This window comes from Salvia hispanica, chromosome 3 (assembly GCF_029641045.1).
Source record: "Salvia hispanica isolate PSC_SH4W2 chromosome 3, Shi_PSC_v1, whole genome shotgun sequence".
NCBI lineage: Eukaryota > Viridiplantae > Streptophyta > Magnoliopsida > Lamiales > Lamiaceae > Salvia > Salvia hispanica.
This window is the reverse complement of record NC_142694.1, coordinates 9220603-9238234: the sequence shown is the minus strand read 5'-3', so window position 1 is coordinate 9238234 and position 17632 is coordinate 9220603. Positions and strand designations below refer to the sequence as shown.

General features: G+C 34.8%; 1 long non-coding RNA gene across 1 annotated transcript; it reads left to right on the top strand.

Moving 5' to 3' along the window:
- Positions 1-6289: 6289 nt before the first annotated feature.
- Positions 6290-8477, top strand: LOC125197823 (uncharacterized). Its single transcript, XR_016136695.1, has 3 exons — positions 6290-6523; positions 7289-7376; positions 8241-8477. It is a non-coding gene; the product is annotated as an uncharacterized LOC125197823 (long non-coding RNA).
- Positions 8478-17632: the final 9155 nt, after the last annotated feature.

The following is a 17632-nucleotide window of genomic DNA, read 5'->3' as shown; positions in this document are numbered from 1 at the left end:
TTTTGTTCTGTTAGTTGTCATGATTTCACATTAACTTTACCTTAACCATTTACATAATTATGTCTTTGACCAAATTTCAGCATGCATGTTGTTATCAAATGACACTTATTAAATTACTTTTCCACTCAAAGCTATTTTTGTTTTTTTCGAAACGTTCTACTGATCCACTTCCACACAATTTTTTTTTTTTTTTTTAAGGAATATTTATATATATATTGATTATTGACGGCTAAGTATTCCTATATTGGTTTTGTACGTATAAAATCCAATAACCCTTATTTTTCTTTACAATTTTATTTATTTTTCTATAGAAATAAAAATTTTATCTTTTATGAAATTCTTATATATATATATATGCACCAATAATTTTCGGAAATGCTTAAATTAAAAAATCAAGAAATTTCATCTGAAGTGTATCTGTAGCTATATAAATGCTTACAGCAACATCACTAGACACAAATAGAAGTGATGATTCAGTTGTTTAAAGTGGTCCAAAATGAAGATAGAAAAGTTTCGAGCGAAAGCATATGCTTTTTTTGCTATCACGAGGCTCCAGAATTTTATTTATTTTTTATGTAACAAACGGGACTTCGATTTAATTGTTAATAAATGAGTCTATATGTGCAATGGGACAGATATCTAAATGTCTCACTAAATGAGAGCGGCATAGTGAAAATGACATTTATCTTTGTTTACTAGAAATATTTGATTCAGTTAAAACTTAAATTACATTTGTCTCTATTTAACAGAATGAAGCGCTGAAACCTTGAATTAGAAATTTGCAATCATAAATTTTGTCTCCAAGTATTTAATAAGTGGAGTAGTTGAAAAACGTGTGTACAAATGTACCATGCATGTGGTAAATAATAGTAGTAGAAACTTATTGACCGAAATTAAAGTACTACTCAGTAGTATAAATATTTGGAAGTTGTTAAATCCATAAATGTAAATCTTTCACAAAAAGCTGTTTTCCGTCGTTGCAAAACTCATCACGCATGATATTCCATCATTGCAATTTCATTTAACAAACTCATCACACGATGGCACAGCGATGTCGCATCGTCGGTCTATCGTGGATAACCTTATATTCACAATTATTAAAACTTTGCCACTACTATTGACGAGCAACTTAGTCCGGATCAGGGTGGTCTACCGACCCAGCCTTAGACTCATGGGGCCCTCAAAACTTGATTAAATTCGGCTTTTGATTTGTCCAATCCATAAGGGTTGGGTTTGAAGGAAACGTCCCACTAATGGAGGGCTTTGTGGAACTCCATCAAGTTTGCCAATGTCTGATGGGTTTGATTATCTTCTACACGTTAAGAGGAAGTTGTATTATCTTGGAAAAAATACGTCAATCCGTAAGCACTAGCCGGGACGTAATTTATCTTGCGCGAAGAGGGTTTTATTCTACTTGACTTATAGTTTGTTACTCCCTCCGTCCCACTTTAAGAATCCCGGTTGAATTCGGAACGGGTTTTAAGAAATGTAAAGGAAAGTTGGTGAAAAAAAATAGTGGAATGTGGATCCTACTCTTTTATATTAGTTTTATAGTAGTAATAAAATGTGAGTGGGAAAAGGTTAGTGGAATGTGGAGCCTAATACCATTTATGGAATATTCCAACCGGGACTCTAAAATGAGACACCCAAAAATGATAAACCGGGACTCCTAAAATGGGACGGAGGGAGTATTATTTTTGTTATAGTATTCATTCCACTAATTGTTGTTATTTTTCTTTCGATTGTAATAGTTATATAGTACCGCTTATACAAAACTTAAAAATTTTATCCCAATATTTCTAACATGGTTCGGTGTTTCTCCATCATCCATTATTTGCAACGCTTTTATGATCATAGCAGACACGCCTTAATATGTGGTACTAAGCCCCTATCATTTTTTATTCATTTTTATGTTGTTATTTTTGTTAAAATTATCCAAAAGTATGTCCAGCTCTTACTAATTAAATGACGTAAATACAAACAAAATGTCAAAGATTGGATGCCTAGTAGGGACTGAAATTGGATTAGCAGTCGAAGAAATATTGCTACAAATAAATTAATTTTAGAAAAGAAGAAGAAAATGTCAAATAGAAGAATCGAAAAAAAAGTACTCCGTAATAGTCTTACATAAACATAGTTTTAAGATTAATAATTTAATAATTATTCAGCACACCAAAAAATAGTGTGTTTCAAAAGTATTATTGAAAAAATATGATTTCCTTATTATTTTAAAAAATGGGAGTAATGATTAGTGAAATAGATAAATTAAATTTAACAAATCCTTTTGCTGCACGTGAAAGACACATTAAAAAACAAAATAGAGAATGGTAAATAATGGTGGAATAAATAGTTAGAAGGGAGGAGAGAGAAAGTTGGAAAAGAATGGCATATAGACAAGGACAGATGAGAAAGGGTTTGGCTTTTTTAGCTTTTTAGCAGAGAGCTCAGACCCCCTCGACTTTTTCGCGGGCATTCCCGAAACCCATTTCTGCCTTCTCTGCCGCCGGTGGGCCTCTCTCTCTCTCTCTCTCCCATGCCCACTCTCACTATTTCATCGCATTCCCACGCTCACCAATATTAATACTCTACTGATTATCTCACCATTTAGATTTTAGAGTATCCACAACCCATGATCGGCGCAACGAACTCGCCGTGACAAGCGAGTACGTTTAGGGCCGATTCGGGTGTTGAACCACGAGTGGTGGTTGGACAAAGAATCCGTGAGGTGGCCCATGAAGTAATGACCTGGCAAAATATCCGCCGTGACCAACGAGGACGTTGGCCCTAAATAAGGGTCATATGTTACAGATTCAATCTCCCACATTGGTTACGAGAACAACTGATGTAGAGTATAGACTAAATAGGTCTTCTCTTCTAATAAGCTAGTTTGATACTTCCTCTGTCCCACATTAATATAGGCATTTCATTTTCTGCACTCGTTTTGAAAAAATAATACTTAAATAGTTAAAGTGGAGAGGGAGTAAAGTAAGAGATAGAATAATGTAACTCTTCGCCAATCGTCATGTCTACATAATTCCTAGTAGTTGAAACGTTATGAATTTGTTAAAACAAAATTTTACATATTTTAATTTTAAGTTAAACTGATGTCTCGAATTAGTGTGTTCGTAATCAAGTGTTGCTAAATCAATGTATAGTTGTTTAAGATATGAAGCTACGTTATTAAAATTTTTAGTTTTAAGAATTGAGTTAGAATGGAATACATATCTTAATGAAATTGTTTTTTTATTATTTCAAATAATCGGATGTGATTAATGATAATGTATATTTCTTCGATTGTACTTGTGATCAAAACTTTCATACACTTGTATTTATATAAGGGGAGTTTTGGAGAAAATAATAGAAATACCATAATGAATATTATGATAAAATAAAATGAAAAACATATGATAACCAAATAAGTACTACTATTAAAGATCATAAAATATTTATTTACACCATAATGATTAATATCAAACGACCCACAAGCACGTAGAAAACATCAAAATGAAATTTTGAGTAATTGTCACATTCTAGCCTCGTTTTCTAACCTACTGTAATTATCTCATTAATAATAATGTATTTATACATATTAATGTAGGGATGCATTATGATGGCACCAATTATAGGAAGCATTGTTTATACTCTCTTCGTTCCAATATAGTACTAGATGCGTTTCGTTTTGAGCATTTGTTTTGGAAAAAAAAACTTCAACAAATTATAACTAATGACATACAATTCTCCAAGTTTAACCTTAAAACTTGAAAGATGCTTATTCATATATATTTTTAAACTTTATTAAAGTTTGTTAATTTTGAATATCAAAATAGTAGATTTTTCGTCTAACTGAAAAAGATAGTTTTTAGACATTCATTTTAGTTATTTAACCATTTCTTTCTCTATGATATGCACACACACTGACACTGGAATTTTTAAATTATTTCGATATTTTTGTCAACTTAGCTACTTCAATTTTCTGCATATCGTTTTTAAAATGATAGCATATTACCCCATCATTCGAGTATGGAGCTTTTGCACGAAACATAGATAGAATTGGGAATTGTGAAGTAATTAAAAGAATGCTTCATATATCAAAAGCTAGCTCTTCGAACTCTCCCACTCGCCATCCTCTTAGACTCCCATCATTTTTAGTAGTATTAGATAAAAATACACCCATTTAACAAAAAAATAGGAGAGTGATAGGTTCAATTAAATGTTGTGTAGTGCTTATAGTCAAATTATAATAGGTTTGATGAAAAATACCGTATATTTAATTAAATGGGAGATTACTATGCCGACACGCCTAAGAGATGGAACTGCGCTATAAATATACACTAGCCGTTCTCTTTATAACCAATCGCTTTTGAAGTGATAGCACTTCAAATAATTAATTGTTACTAGTAGTTATGAATAAGAAAGCGACGTATTTGTACAACCAAAAGGGCCACACTAGTGTTCGTGTTCATTACTAAAACTAAATACTACCATAAATACTAAATGTGACAGTAAGCTTAATGTGATATAAATGCGATATAAATACAATCTCTTGGGTTCATTACCATGTTTGATGCATGTTAAAATGTGTTATAGGAGTATATAAAATACGTCGTGTCATATCACAATAGTAACATTGTTAAGGTCTTTTCCCTTTAACGGTGGCCGGCGATAGTGCTCGGCGGCTAGAGCAGTTCCGGCGCCCTACGTAAGGTCGGTGGAAGATCAGTTTCAGGCTGTGCGCGGAGTCTTTCCATCGGGCAGCGTGAGAACTAGGGTTTGTAAAATAATCAACGATAAGTTGGCCAAATAATATTTCCATTCATAACTGAGAATATGAACAAAAGCCCTATTTATAGACTAAGCACCCTATGGTCGATTCGACCTATTCCTATTCATCTCGGGAAAGAATTAACAAAGAAAATCCGAAACGGAGCTTATAATTATGCCCGACTCAAGCCAAAAATAAATAATAAAATATCATTGTCCAAAAAGGAAAAAGGAAAATTAAAAAATAAAAAAGAAAGCAATTAGCTAATTAAGTAAACTATTTGGAGACGTAATCTCCAAGCCTCTCCGGCGGTCGCGCATTCCTTTTAGGCTTCGACTTTGCAATGGAAGGTTGTTCTAACTGTTCTTGTTCTTCATTACTCCTACTCAGTGCACTTCCCTCGTCTACCGCCGGTTGAGGTTGTTACGTTCGGGTTGTAGGACCGTATCAAACATATTATCATCCTCTGTCAATTTATTCTTTTTGTTCCATGTTTACACAATTTTGGTTATATGGATTTTGTGGCATTTTATACTTAGGAAAAAAAATTGAATTCTGAATTTACTTCAGTTTCTAACATTATACTAGTAGTAACTATCTAAGCTCTTACCTGACGGACATGGTGGTTGTCATACACGTTCGGAAAAGTAGGACACATAAGGGGGGACGAAGGGAGTGTAGATCATCAACTATTCTTTTAATATAACATAAGCTATTTTGTCAATAACATATTAACAATCTTTTAATATAGCATAAGTCGAAGATTTATTGAAGAATGTACGGGAAATGGAAAAATACAAAGTTATTAAGAATTTATGATAATAATGCTCTAGAAATACAATGTCATGAGTTTAGATCAACCACCAAAGGACATTATAAATACAATGCAGTACAAATGTACAATCCTTTTATTTCGAAATTTATCAGAACTCTACTTTTGAAACACTCATTTTTGTCCCTTTTAGACAAAAAATATTAATGAAACAATATATAGAAGAAAAAGAGACTAAAATACACGAAGGCTTTTGCCTGTTGATATAATAATGCTGTGTCGCTAAAATAGACCTAACCTTCTATAAACTTCCCACGATTTATAAATTATATATTGTCCATGCTATGGCGATTTAAAATAATAAAAAGGTTTAATAGAAAATGTAATTTACTACTGTACTAATTAATTCTCTAAGTATGGTTTGAACAAGTATTCCTTATAATTTGGAATTTGATTTTCTAAACAAACATATAAAATTCATTGCAAGTCTTGAAAAGTCCAAACGAAATATATTATTTCTTCAATGCATTATGAAAAGACTCATATTAGTATATTATAGATATAGGTTGTAATACTCCGAACCTTATAAGTCTAGAAATTAGGGATTAGATAGTTAATTAGTGGTTTTATATTTTTGCATATGCTTTTATTAGTTTTATGCTATAGAGATATAGGAAATGGAAATATGAAAAATTAGAATTAAGAAAAAGAATGAGATAAAGATGGAAATTAGAATTAGAAAATAGATCAAAAAAAAAAATCCATCCTTCTTCTCTTCTCTCTCGACGCATGCTCCCTCCTTCACTGTAAAATTTCAACAGCTCTCTACTCCCTCCGATCAGCCACCGTGATGGTTCCAATCACCCCTCCGTGAAGCATGTAGTACCCTCCACCAATCCAAGCTTTCAATTCCTCCTATTTCCTCTTAATTTTGGAGCTCAAGTTGAAAACCACTTCTACTTAGCTTTGCAAATTAGTTAAAATTAGAGGTTAGACTTCTCCATAACCTCCTTAATCTTGTTTCTAAGCATAGTAGTGATGTTAATTTGATGTGATTCTTGTTGAGGGAGTCAAAATTAGGGTTCTTGAATTTGGGGGTTTTGTTATTTTGATGCTTGATATTGATTTTGTGTTGATGCATTTGAACCTATACTTTTATTTTAGAATCAGGAAATGAACTTTTAGAGTAATGTTTTTGATAGCCAATAAGTACACTGATTAAACAGTAGGTTTCTAGGCTTATTTGACAGATCAAAAGAATTTATTTTCGGCTCATATTTTACCAGAAGTTACTCTTAGATGTCTTCTACGTTGTCACCAAAATTCAGCCTAAACCGAGTTCATATGGATTTATTATGAATTTTCTAAAAGGACTGCCCTGTTTCTGGCGGGTTCTTAAAAAGTATTCATATATCCTAAACGAAAAGGAATTTCAAGCTCAAAATTAATCCTCATAAACCTGACTGTTATATGTTTCTTTTGCAATTGGTTTCATTGATTTTGGACTTATGAGTCGAGCGGAATGATTTTTCAAAGTTAGTGCTCTCTGCCGTAAATAGTAACTGATAGTAGGGAAAGTGATTTTTGTTAATCTTATTTGAGTAACCTATTGGTGCGAGATGATTATGAATTTGGGATGCACTTAAAATGATGTGAGTTGAATGAAATAGTATATAAAGTGAAATAGGTAAAGGTGATTATTTGATTTTACTTGTGTTATTTATAAATTGTATATATGATTGTTTGAAAATTAGGTGAACCGAGTGCGAGCTCAAGTGATAGGGGAAAGGGGCCGATGCAGGGTTAAGTAAACAAGTAGAAGAGTTTTGTTGGCGTGTACAGGTAGTGTACGCGTGTTCTAGAATTTAATTTCTTTAACTTTGATAAATATTACTACTTGTTTGTGTGGATTGTATACTTCAAGGTAAAGTGACAGAAACAGTGATATTGAAAGATGAGATACTAAAATTGTGGTTTGATATTCTTATGAGATGCAAGGTGATTTATATAGTTATATGTGTTGAATAATGTGAAAGTTGTTATGAAATAGTTGTGTTAAGCCCCATTGCTTGAGTGAATCACAGGGTATAGTTGGCATGCCATAGGACAGCAGTACTGCACACATGTTTGATCATTCGTCTTCTGGATAACCGAAGCGATGGTCTATATGATATGTTGATAGTTGACATGTACCCTATATGGGTAATATATGACAGTTGCCTTACGATGGGCCATATGGGAGATTACAGTGTCCGCTACGGACCTACATGATAGACGCCCTCATCGGGCTACTTATAGTGTCCGTGTACCCGTGTCCATCACAAAGCAAAACTTGGGGGCTGTATGTGATATTTGTTTTAGAACTAATATTTGGTGCTTTAAATTCTTTAAATAATTATGCTTCTTATCGTGTAATTATGTTGATTAAAGAAAGTACTTGTTGTAGAGGTGTGGTTTAATCGCAAGCGTTGTGTGTGATTCTTTTAAATGATTCAAACTGTCATGAATGTTTATATTTGATGATATTTATTTTGAACTTGTTTATTGATGCCGGTATAAATCGATTACGTGTTGTACGACATTACAGGTAATAAAGTGTTTCCATTGAGATAGCAATATAGATTGAAGTTTTAGAGGTTTTATTCTGGAATGCGATTACACTACGAGCTTGTTGAAGCTCACCCCCCTTTCTTCTCCCTCTTGCAGAGTATAGTAGCGAGTGGACTCGCTTGTTGGCAGCTGCACGTGTCGAGTCACTACCCTCCTTTTTGCTGGTATAGTTGGAGTTCTCACGTGGCATGCTTAGGCTAACTTTTGATTGTATATAGTTGGTTTAGAGATGTAAGGTTTTGAAACCTTCTTTCGCTAAAAGGGTTGTAAATAAGTATCAAAACCGGTTAATATTACTTTTGTCATGTATAGTAGAAAAAGGTTGTTTTAACATGTTTAGTTACTTATATAATAATGTTGTATGTTGGGTGTGTGTAGAAAAAAAAAAGTTTTGCAGGTTAAATAGGCTTTATCGATCGTACCAGAATGTGACACCACTTATTTGGTTAAAACTAACCGAGTAAGGGGTGTTACAAGTTTGGTATCAGAGCCAGGTTAGGTGATTCTCGGGCTTTAGTTGAGTTTTAATATGTATAGAAGCATGCCACATAGGTTTGAAATGTCTGTGACTTGACACTGCTGCCATTTTAATAGGATCGAGATGTCAGGTGGCGAAGCCTCTAGCTCTTTACAGGTTTCTTCTGAGTCTGAGTCTGAGGAGGTTCCTTTAGCCGACATTGCTGCTCCTATGGCGGGGCAAGATGATATATTACGCACTATGGCGGCTGCAATGCAACAGATTGCTAGGAATGTGCCACCAAGTCAATCTTCAATCGTTAAACAAATGCATGAATATCACGCTGAGGACTTCAGAGGTAGACTAGATGATAATCCAACTAAGGCTGAGTACTGGTTGGAACAGTTAGAGCGAATATTTGGCTGCATGACTTGTACACCAGATGAAAAGTTACAGGGTGCAACAACACTTTTGAAAGAAAAGGCTCACAGGTGGTGGGCCAGTGTGGCTCGTGCTACTCTCCCAGAAATGTTGACGTGGGATTTCTTTCTGAATAAATTTCGGGAGTGCTATGTTGGGGAGCAGTACTTAGAAGACCGACGACAAGAATTTCTACAATTAGTTCAAGGTAGGAGGTCTGTTCACCAGTACGAGATTGAGTTCCGACGTCTCTCACGATATGCACCAGAGATAAATTATTCAGATGTTGATATGTGTCGGAAGTTTAGAAGAGGTCTGAGGAGTATTATCCAAGCTGGACTAGTTGGATTGGAGACATCAGATTTGACAAAGTTATCACATGCTGCCAGGACTCTTGAACAACTTAAGGTTACTGAGAAAGTTGAAGAAGGCTCTATGAATCAGGAGAAACGACCTGCAGACTCATCTCACTCGGCTTCTCGATTCTCGGGGAAGAGATTCAGAGACTTTAGAGGTAACAGGGGTTCAACGCCTAGTCGATTCCAAGGCCAAAGACCCAGCCAAATGTCAGAGTTTAGGCCTAGGCAACAGGCAACTTCAATGGCTAGTACTGGAGGATCAGGATCAGACAAAGTACCGATGTGCCAACATTGTGGAAGACCTCACCCCGGTGAATGTCGAAAACTTCTAGGGACATGTTTCTTATGTGGATCCAAGGATCATTACTATAGAAATTGTCCGAGAGGGCAGAATATTCCAGAAGCTTCTGAGACTAGATCAGCGCCAGGGGTGCAACAAGGCCGGGGAATCGGAAGGGGTTTTGGAACAACACGAGGACAGAGGGCAACATCTGAGCCCATACAGAGGCCAGCCCAGAGAGCTCCTTCACGTTCTTATGCTATGAGGATTCGCGAGGACACTGATGCTCCTGATGTCATACTTGGTACCTTTACATTATTTGATGTGCCTGTTACTGCTTTGATTGATCCCGGTTCTACTCATTCATATATTTGTGATAGACTTATAGAAGAACATAGTTTGCCCTTAGAAAAGACTAAATATGATATCTTAGTGTCAAATCCCCTGGGTATGAGTGTGGTAGCGAATCGAGTTTATAGAAATTGTCCTCTAAATGTCCAAGGATGTCTCTTTTTAGCCAACTTGATGGAGTTATCGTTTCGTGAATTTGACATTATTCTGGGAATGGATTGGTTGTATGTTCACCGTGCTCTAGTTGATTGTTGTAAGAAGAGAATAATACTGTACACACTAGATGATCATGAGGTGATAGTGGTTGGTAAGAGATCAGACTACCTTGATAATGTGATTTCTGTTACTACAGCTCGTAAGCTTGTGGGAAAGGGTTGTGAGGCATATTTAGCCTATATTCTAGATACACGAACAGAGGGTCCGAAGTTAGCTGATATACCTATAGTGTCAGAATATCCTGATGTGTTTCCTGAAGAGTTACCAGGTTTGCCACCAGAACGTGAAGTTGAATTTTCTATTGAAGTTACCCCAGGCACCACACCGATATCGATGGCCCCTTACAGAATGGCTCCGACAGAATTGAAAGAATTGAAAGCTCAACTTCAAGAATTACTTGATCGAGGGTTTGTACGGCCGAGTGTATCACCTTGGGGAGCGCCAGTGTTGTTTGTGAAAAAGAAAGATGGATCCATGAGACTATGTATCGATTATCGACAGTTGAACAAGGTAACTGTTAAAAATAAATATCCTTTGCCTAGAATTGATGATTTATTTGATCAACTGAAGGGAGCAAGCATATTTTCGAAGATTGATCTGCGATCAGGTTATTACCAGTTGAAGGTGAAAGATGATGATGTGTTTAAAACAGCTTTCAGGACTCGTTATGGCCATTATGAATTCAAAGTTATGCCTTTTGGGTTGACGAATGCCCCAGCTGCTTTTATGGATTTGATGAATCGGGTTTTTCAACCATACCTTGATCAGTTTGTAATTGTGTTTATTGATGATATACTTGTGTATTCTAAAACCAGGGATGATCATGAAAGGCATTTGAGAACAGTCTTGCAAATATTGAGAGATAAGCAATTGTATGCAAAGCTTAGTAAGTGTGAATTTTGGCTGACAGAAGTTGCTTTTCTGGGTCATACTATATCAGCAGAGGGAGTTCGAGTGGACCCGAAGAAGATTGAAGCTGTTGTGGAATGGAAGTCTCCGAAAAATGTTTCAGAGGTTCGTAGTTTTCTTGGTTTAGCAGGCTATTATCGCAGATTTGTGAAGGGTTTTTCTATTATAGCAAAGCCAATAACTACTTTACTTCAGAAGAATGTGCCCTTTAACTGGAGCGATGAATGTCAGGTAAGTTTTGATAAACTAAAGGCGATTTTGACAGAGGCGCCTGTACTAATTCAACCTGAATCGGGAAAGGAGTACACTGTATTTAGTGATGCATCGCATAATGGTTTAGGTTGTGTATTGATGCAAGAAGGTAAGGTAGTAGCTTATGCTTCCCGGCAATTGAAAACACATGAGAGAAATTATCCCACACATGATCTAGAATTGGCAGCCGTTGTGTTTGCCTTGAAGATTTGGAGACACTACTTATACGGTGAAAGATGTTATATCTACACAGATCACAAGAGTCTTAAGTATCTACTTACACAAAAAGAACTCAATTTGAGGCAGAGAAGATGGGTAGAGTTACTTAAAGATTATGATTGTGTGATTGATTATCATCCAGGGAAGGCCAACGTTGTGGCAGATGCACTTAGCAGGAAATCAATTGCAACTTTGAGAGCGATGAATGCACGGCTAGAGGTATCAGATGATGGAAATCTTGTGACAGAACTTAGAGTGAGATCGACACTGATTCAGCGGGTTAAAGATTCTCAAAAGAATGATGATAAAGTGAAGATTAAGTTTGATGAGATCTCTCAAGGGAAGACACATGGATTCGATCAAAGTCCCGATGGATACTTATATTTCAAAAGAAGATTGTATGTGCCAGATGATAAAGAGTTGAAGAATGATATACTCCAAGAAGCGCACAACAGTTTATACTCTATGCATCCCGGAGGTAATAAAATGTATCGTGACTTGAGGGAATTCTATTGGTGGCATGGTATGAAGAGAGATATTACAGAATATGTGGCAAGGTGCTTAACATGTCAACAAGTCAAAGCTGAACATCAAGTTCCGTCAGGTTTATTGCAGCCAATCACTGTACCAGAATGGAAATGGGATCAAATCACGATGGATTTCGTCGTAGGATTGCCCTTATCACCTCGGAAGAAAGATTCAGTTTGGGTGATTGTTGATCGGTTAACCAAATCAGCTCATTTTCTTGCGGTAAGAACTGATTATTCATTAGAGAAGTTGGCTGAACTTTATATTAGTGAAATTGTGAGATTACATGGAGTACCTAGCTCGATTATATCTGACAGAGATCCACGATTCACTTCGAGATTTTGGAATAAATTTCAAGAAACTTTGGGTTCTCGACTACATCTTAGTACAGCTTTTCATCCACAGACAGATGGTCAATCGGAACGAGTAATACAGGTTTTAGAAGACATGTTGAGATGTTGCGTCATCAACTTTGAAGGTAGTTGGGAAAAATACTTGCCGTTGGTGGAATTTGCATATAACAACAGTTACCATTCTAGTATTCAGATGGCTCCGTACGAAGCATTGTATGGCCGTAAATGTCGAACACCGTTATGTTGGACAGAGCTGAGCGAGAACAAGATAGTGGGCCCTGAAATTATACAAGAGACGGAAGAAAAGGTCAGATTGATACGAAATCGACTAAAAGAAGCATCTGATAGGCAGAAATCTTATGCAGATTTGAAGAGGAAAGACATTGAATTCTGTGTTGGTGACAAAGTGTTTTTGAAAGTATCTCCTTGGAAGAAAGTACTGCGATTTGGAAAGAAAGGAAAGCTGAGTCCGAGATTTATTGGGCCCTATGAGATTTTAGAACGTGTTGGTCCAGTAGCATACCGACTTGCATTACCACCTGATCTAGAAAAGATACATAATGTGTTCCATGTTTCGATGTTGAGGAGATATAGATCAGATCCTTCTCATGTTATCCGGGCTGAATCGATTAAAATACAACCAGACTTGACCTACGAAGAAGAACCGGTTCAGATTCTAGCAAGAGAGGTCAAAGAGCTCAGAAATAAAAGAATAGCACTTGTTAAAGTACTTTGGCGAAGTCATAATATAGAAGAAGCCACATGGGAACCTGAAGATACGATGAGACAGCAGTACCCCTACCTTTTTGAGTCAGGTATCAATTTCGGGGACGAAATTTCCTAAGTGGGGGAGAGTTGTAATACTCCGAACCTTATAAGTCTAGAAATTAGGGATTAGATAGTTAATTAGTGGTTTTATATTTTTGCATATGCTTTTATTAGTTTTATGCTATAGAGATATAGGAAATGGAAATATGAAAAATTAGAATTAAGAAAAAGAATGAGATAAAGATGGAAATTAGAATTAGAAAATAGATCAAAAAAAAAATCCATCCTTCTTCTCTTCTCTCTCGACGCATGCTCCCTCCTTCACTGTAAAATTTCAACAGCTCTCTACTCCCTCCGATCAGCCACCGTGATGGTTCCAATCACCCCTCCGTGAAGCATGTAGTACCCTCCACCAATCCAAGCTTTCAATTCCTCCTATTTCCTCTTAATTTTGGAGCTCAAGTTGAAAACCACTTCTACTTAGCTTTGCAAATTAGTTAAAATTAGAGGTTAGACTTCTCCATAACCTCCTTAATCTTGTTTCTAAGCATAGTAGTGATGTTAATTTGATGTGATTCTTGTTGAGGGAGTCAAAATTAGGGTTCTTGAATTTGGGGGTTTTGTTATTTTGATGCTTGATATTGATTTTGTGTTGATGCATTTGAACCTATACTTTTATTTTAGAATCAGGAAATGAACTTTTAGAGTAATGTTTTTGATAGCCAATAAGTACACTGATTAAACAGTAGGTTTCTAGGCTTATTTGACAGATCAAAAGAATTTATTTTCGGCTCATATTTTACCAGAAGTTACTCTTAGATGTCTTCTACGTTGTCACCAAAATTCAGCCTAAACCGAGTTCATATGGATTTATTATGAATTTTCTAAAAGGACTGCCCTGTTTCTGGCGGGTTCTTAAAAAGTATTCATATATCCTAAACGAAAAGGAATTTCAAGCTCAAAATTAATCCTCATAAACCTGACTGTTATATGTTTCTTTTGCAATTGGTTTCATTGATTTTGGACTTATGAGTCGAGCGGAATGATTTTTCAAAGTTAGTGCTCTCTGCCGTAAATAGTAACTGATAGTAGGGAAAGTGATTTTTGTTAATCTTATTTGAGTAACCTATTGGTGCGAGATGATTATGAATTTGGGATGCACTTAAAATGATGTGAGTTGAATGAAATAGTATATAAAGTGAAATAGGTAAAGGTGATTATTTGATTTTACTTGTGTTATTTATAAATTGTATATATGATTGTTTGAAAATTAGGTGAACCGAGTGCGAGCTCAAGTGATAGGGGAAAGGGGCCGATGCAGGGTTAAGTAAACAAGTAGAAGAGTTTTGTTGGCGTGTACAGGTAGTGTACGCGTGTTCTAGAATTTAATTTCTTTAACTTTGATAAATATTACTACTTGTTTGTGTGGATTGTATACTTCAAGGTAAAGTGACAGAAACAGTGATATTGAAAGATGAGATACTAAAATTGTGGTTTGATATTCTTATGAGATGCAAGGTGATTTATATAGTTATATGTGTTGAATAATGTGAAAGTTGTTATGAAATAGTTGTGTTAAGCCCCATTGCTTGAGTGAATCACAGGGTATAGTTGGCATGCCATAGGACAGCAGTACTGCACACATGTTTGATCATTCGTCTTCTGGATAACCGAAGCGATGGTCTATATGATATGTTGATAGTTGACATGTACCCTATATGGGTAATATATGACAGTTGCCTTACGATGGGCCATATGGGAGATTACAGTGTCCGCTACGGACCTACATGATAGACGCCCTCATCGGGCTACTTATAGTGTCCGTGTACCCGTGTCCATCACAAAGCAAAACTTGGGGGCTGTATGTGATATTTGTTTTAGAACTAATATTTGGTGCTTTAAATTCTTTAAATAATTATGCTTCTTATCGTGTAATTATGTTGATTAAAGAAAGTACTTGTTGTAGAGGTGTGGTTTAATCGCAAGCGTTGTGTGTGATTCTTTTAAATGATTCAAACTGTCATGAATGTTTATATTTGATGATATTTATTTTGAACTTGTTTATTGATGCCGGTATAAATCGATTACGTGTTGTACGACATTACAGGTAATAAAGTGTTTCCATTGAGATAGCAATATAGATTGAAGTTTTAGAGGTTTTATTCTGGAATGCGATTACACTACGAGCTTGTTGAAGCTCACCCCCCTTTCTTCTCCCTCTTGCAGAGTATAGTAGCGAGTGGACTCGCTTGTTGGCAGCTGCACGTGTCGAGTCACTACCCTCCTTTTTGCTGGTATAGTTGGAGTTCTCACGTGGCATGCTTAGGCTAACTTTTGATTGTATATAGTTGGTTTAGAGATGTAAGGTTTTGAAACCTTCTTTCGCTAAAAGGGTTGTAAATAAGTATCAAAACCGGTTAATATTACTTTTGTCATGTATAGTAGAAAAAGGTTGTTTTAACATGTTTAGTTACTTATATAATAATGTTGTATGTTGGGTGTGTGTAGAAAAAAAAAAGTTTTGCAGGTTAAATAGGCTTTATCGATCGTACCAGAATGTGACACCACTTATTTGGTTAAAACTAACCGAGTAAGGGGTGTTACATAGGTGGTAGAATATTTGATTGGAAGAATTTTAGAATAAACATTAAACTCAAAAACACTTAAATACTACTATCAATTTGAAATTTTCAATTCTATACCTATTACTATTAATTATTTTCAATTTTATTAATAACAACTATAGTACTTATATAATTAATAAAAATTAGAGGGTTAATTTTATTTTATTTTGTGAAGTTATTTATTTTATTAAAATCATAAGCGAGGTGTTAATTTGTTATGAAACAACGCAGAAGAATAAACAAAAGTTGTACCCAATGTCGACCATATGGTTCTGGGTCAGCTATTTGGGTTGCAGGTAAATTTGGTGAGGGGTAATTTGATAAAAAAATTTATCAAGTTAGAAACTTATAACCATGTATGTTATTCGTATTAGTTTGCATGCTTTAGGTAACCTTATAATTGAACTCAAATACTCATTCCGTCCATGACAAATATTTTTGGTAGTGAACTGTAAGTATTTTAATAAAAAAAATTGATAAATAAAAGAGAATTGAAGAAAAAATTAATAAAATATTACTAGTATTAATAAAAAAATAAAATCCACTTTATTCAATGGAAATTTTTTATCTAAATAAATAGAAATAATTTTAATAGCCAAGAAAAAAGCATTAGATTGGCTACTGTTATTAATATTATCACTTATTTAATTATGAATTTCGATATGTCTTCAACATAAATCCCCAAAAATTAAAATAAAATCGGATAGGAGTATATAATTTGTTTTGCGGGGGACAGAGTTGGCAGCCGAGAGTAGGCCCATCACTTATATTTACAAACAATCAAAACCTTTAATTTTTCATTTATCAACTTTGTATACGTATCTTTCTTGCTACTTTCATTAAAATATTCTTTCATATTTCTATATTGTGTCTTCACAAATTCACAATATAAAAATTACTCCCTCCGTCCCAGTTTAGGAGTTACATTTAGAATCTTCCATATTTGAACATAAAATTTTGCCTAATTATTCATCAAAATTACACCCAAATGTCATTATTTGCATAAAAATAAACCAAAAAAAAAGAAAAATGTAAAAGTCAAATCATCGCACTTTCCACCAACTCACTTTATTTATTACACAGTCCATTATCTCACTTTATTTATTACACAATCCACAAATTTCTTAGAACTCGTGTCATAACTAATTGACACTCCTAAACTGGGACGGAGGGTGTATTATTCATAATACATTTCCAATCTTCATTTTAAAATAATAATTCCTCCATCTCCATGTATAATTCATTTTTATCATTTTTGATTTGCCAGTAAAAAAATATTTTATTTTGTTCTTAAAAACTTTTTCATCATTACAATAACATAATTTGAATTTCACTATCCATTGCTGTTTATACAACCTTCGAAAGTCGTAAAAGTAGGACAATCTGAACCTCATCATACTGCTTAAACGGGCAATTTTGATAATAGCGCAGACTTTTATGTTGAATTTTTCCCAACTAATCCGTGAAGAGGATAAAACAGTGAAACTGTCGGAATTATGTAATTATCCAACAGGAAAAATGAAAATCATTTTTTCCGTTGCTGAAAAAACAAAATAAAATGTAATTCCTCCGTCCCTTGTTTAGGAGTCACAATTTAACTGGACACAAAATTTAAAGAAATGTAAAGAAAAGTTGGTTGAAAGAGTTAATGGAATGTGAGATCCATTTTTTTATATTAGTTTTATAATAAAATATGAGTGAATTGAGGTAGTGGAATGTGAAACCTACTTACCATTTATAGTAAAAATGAAA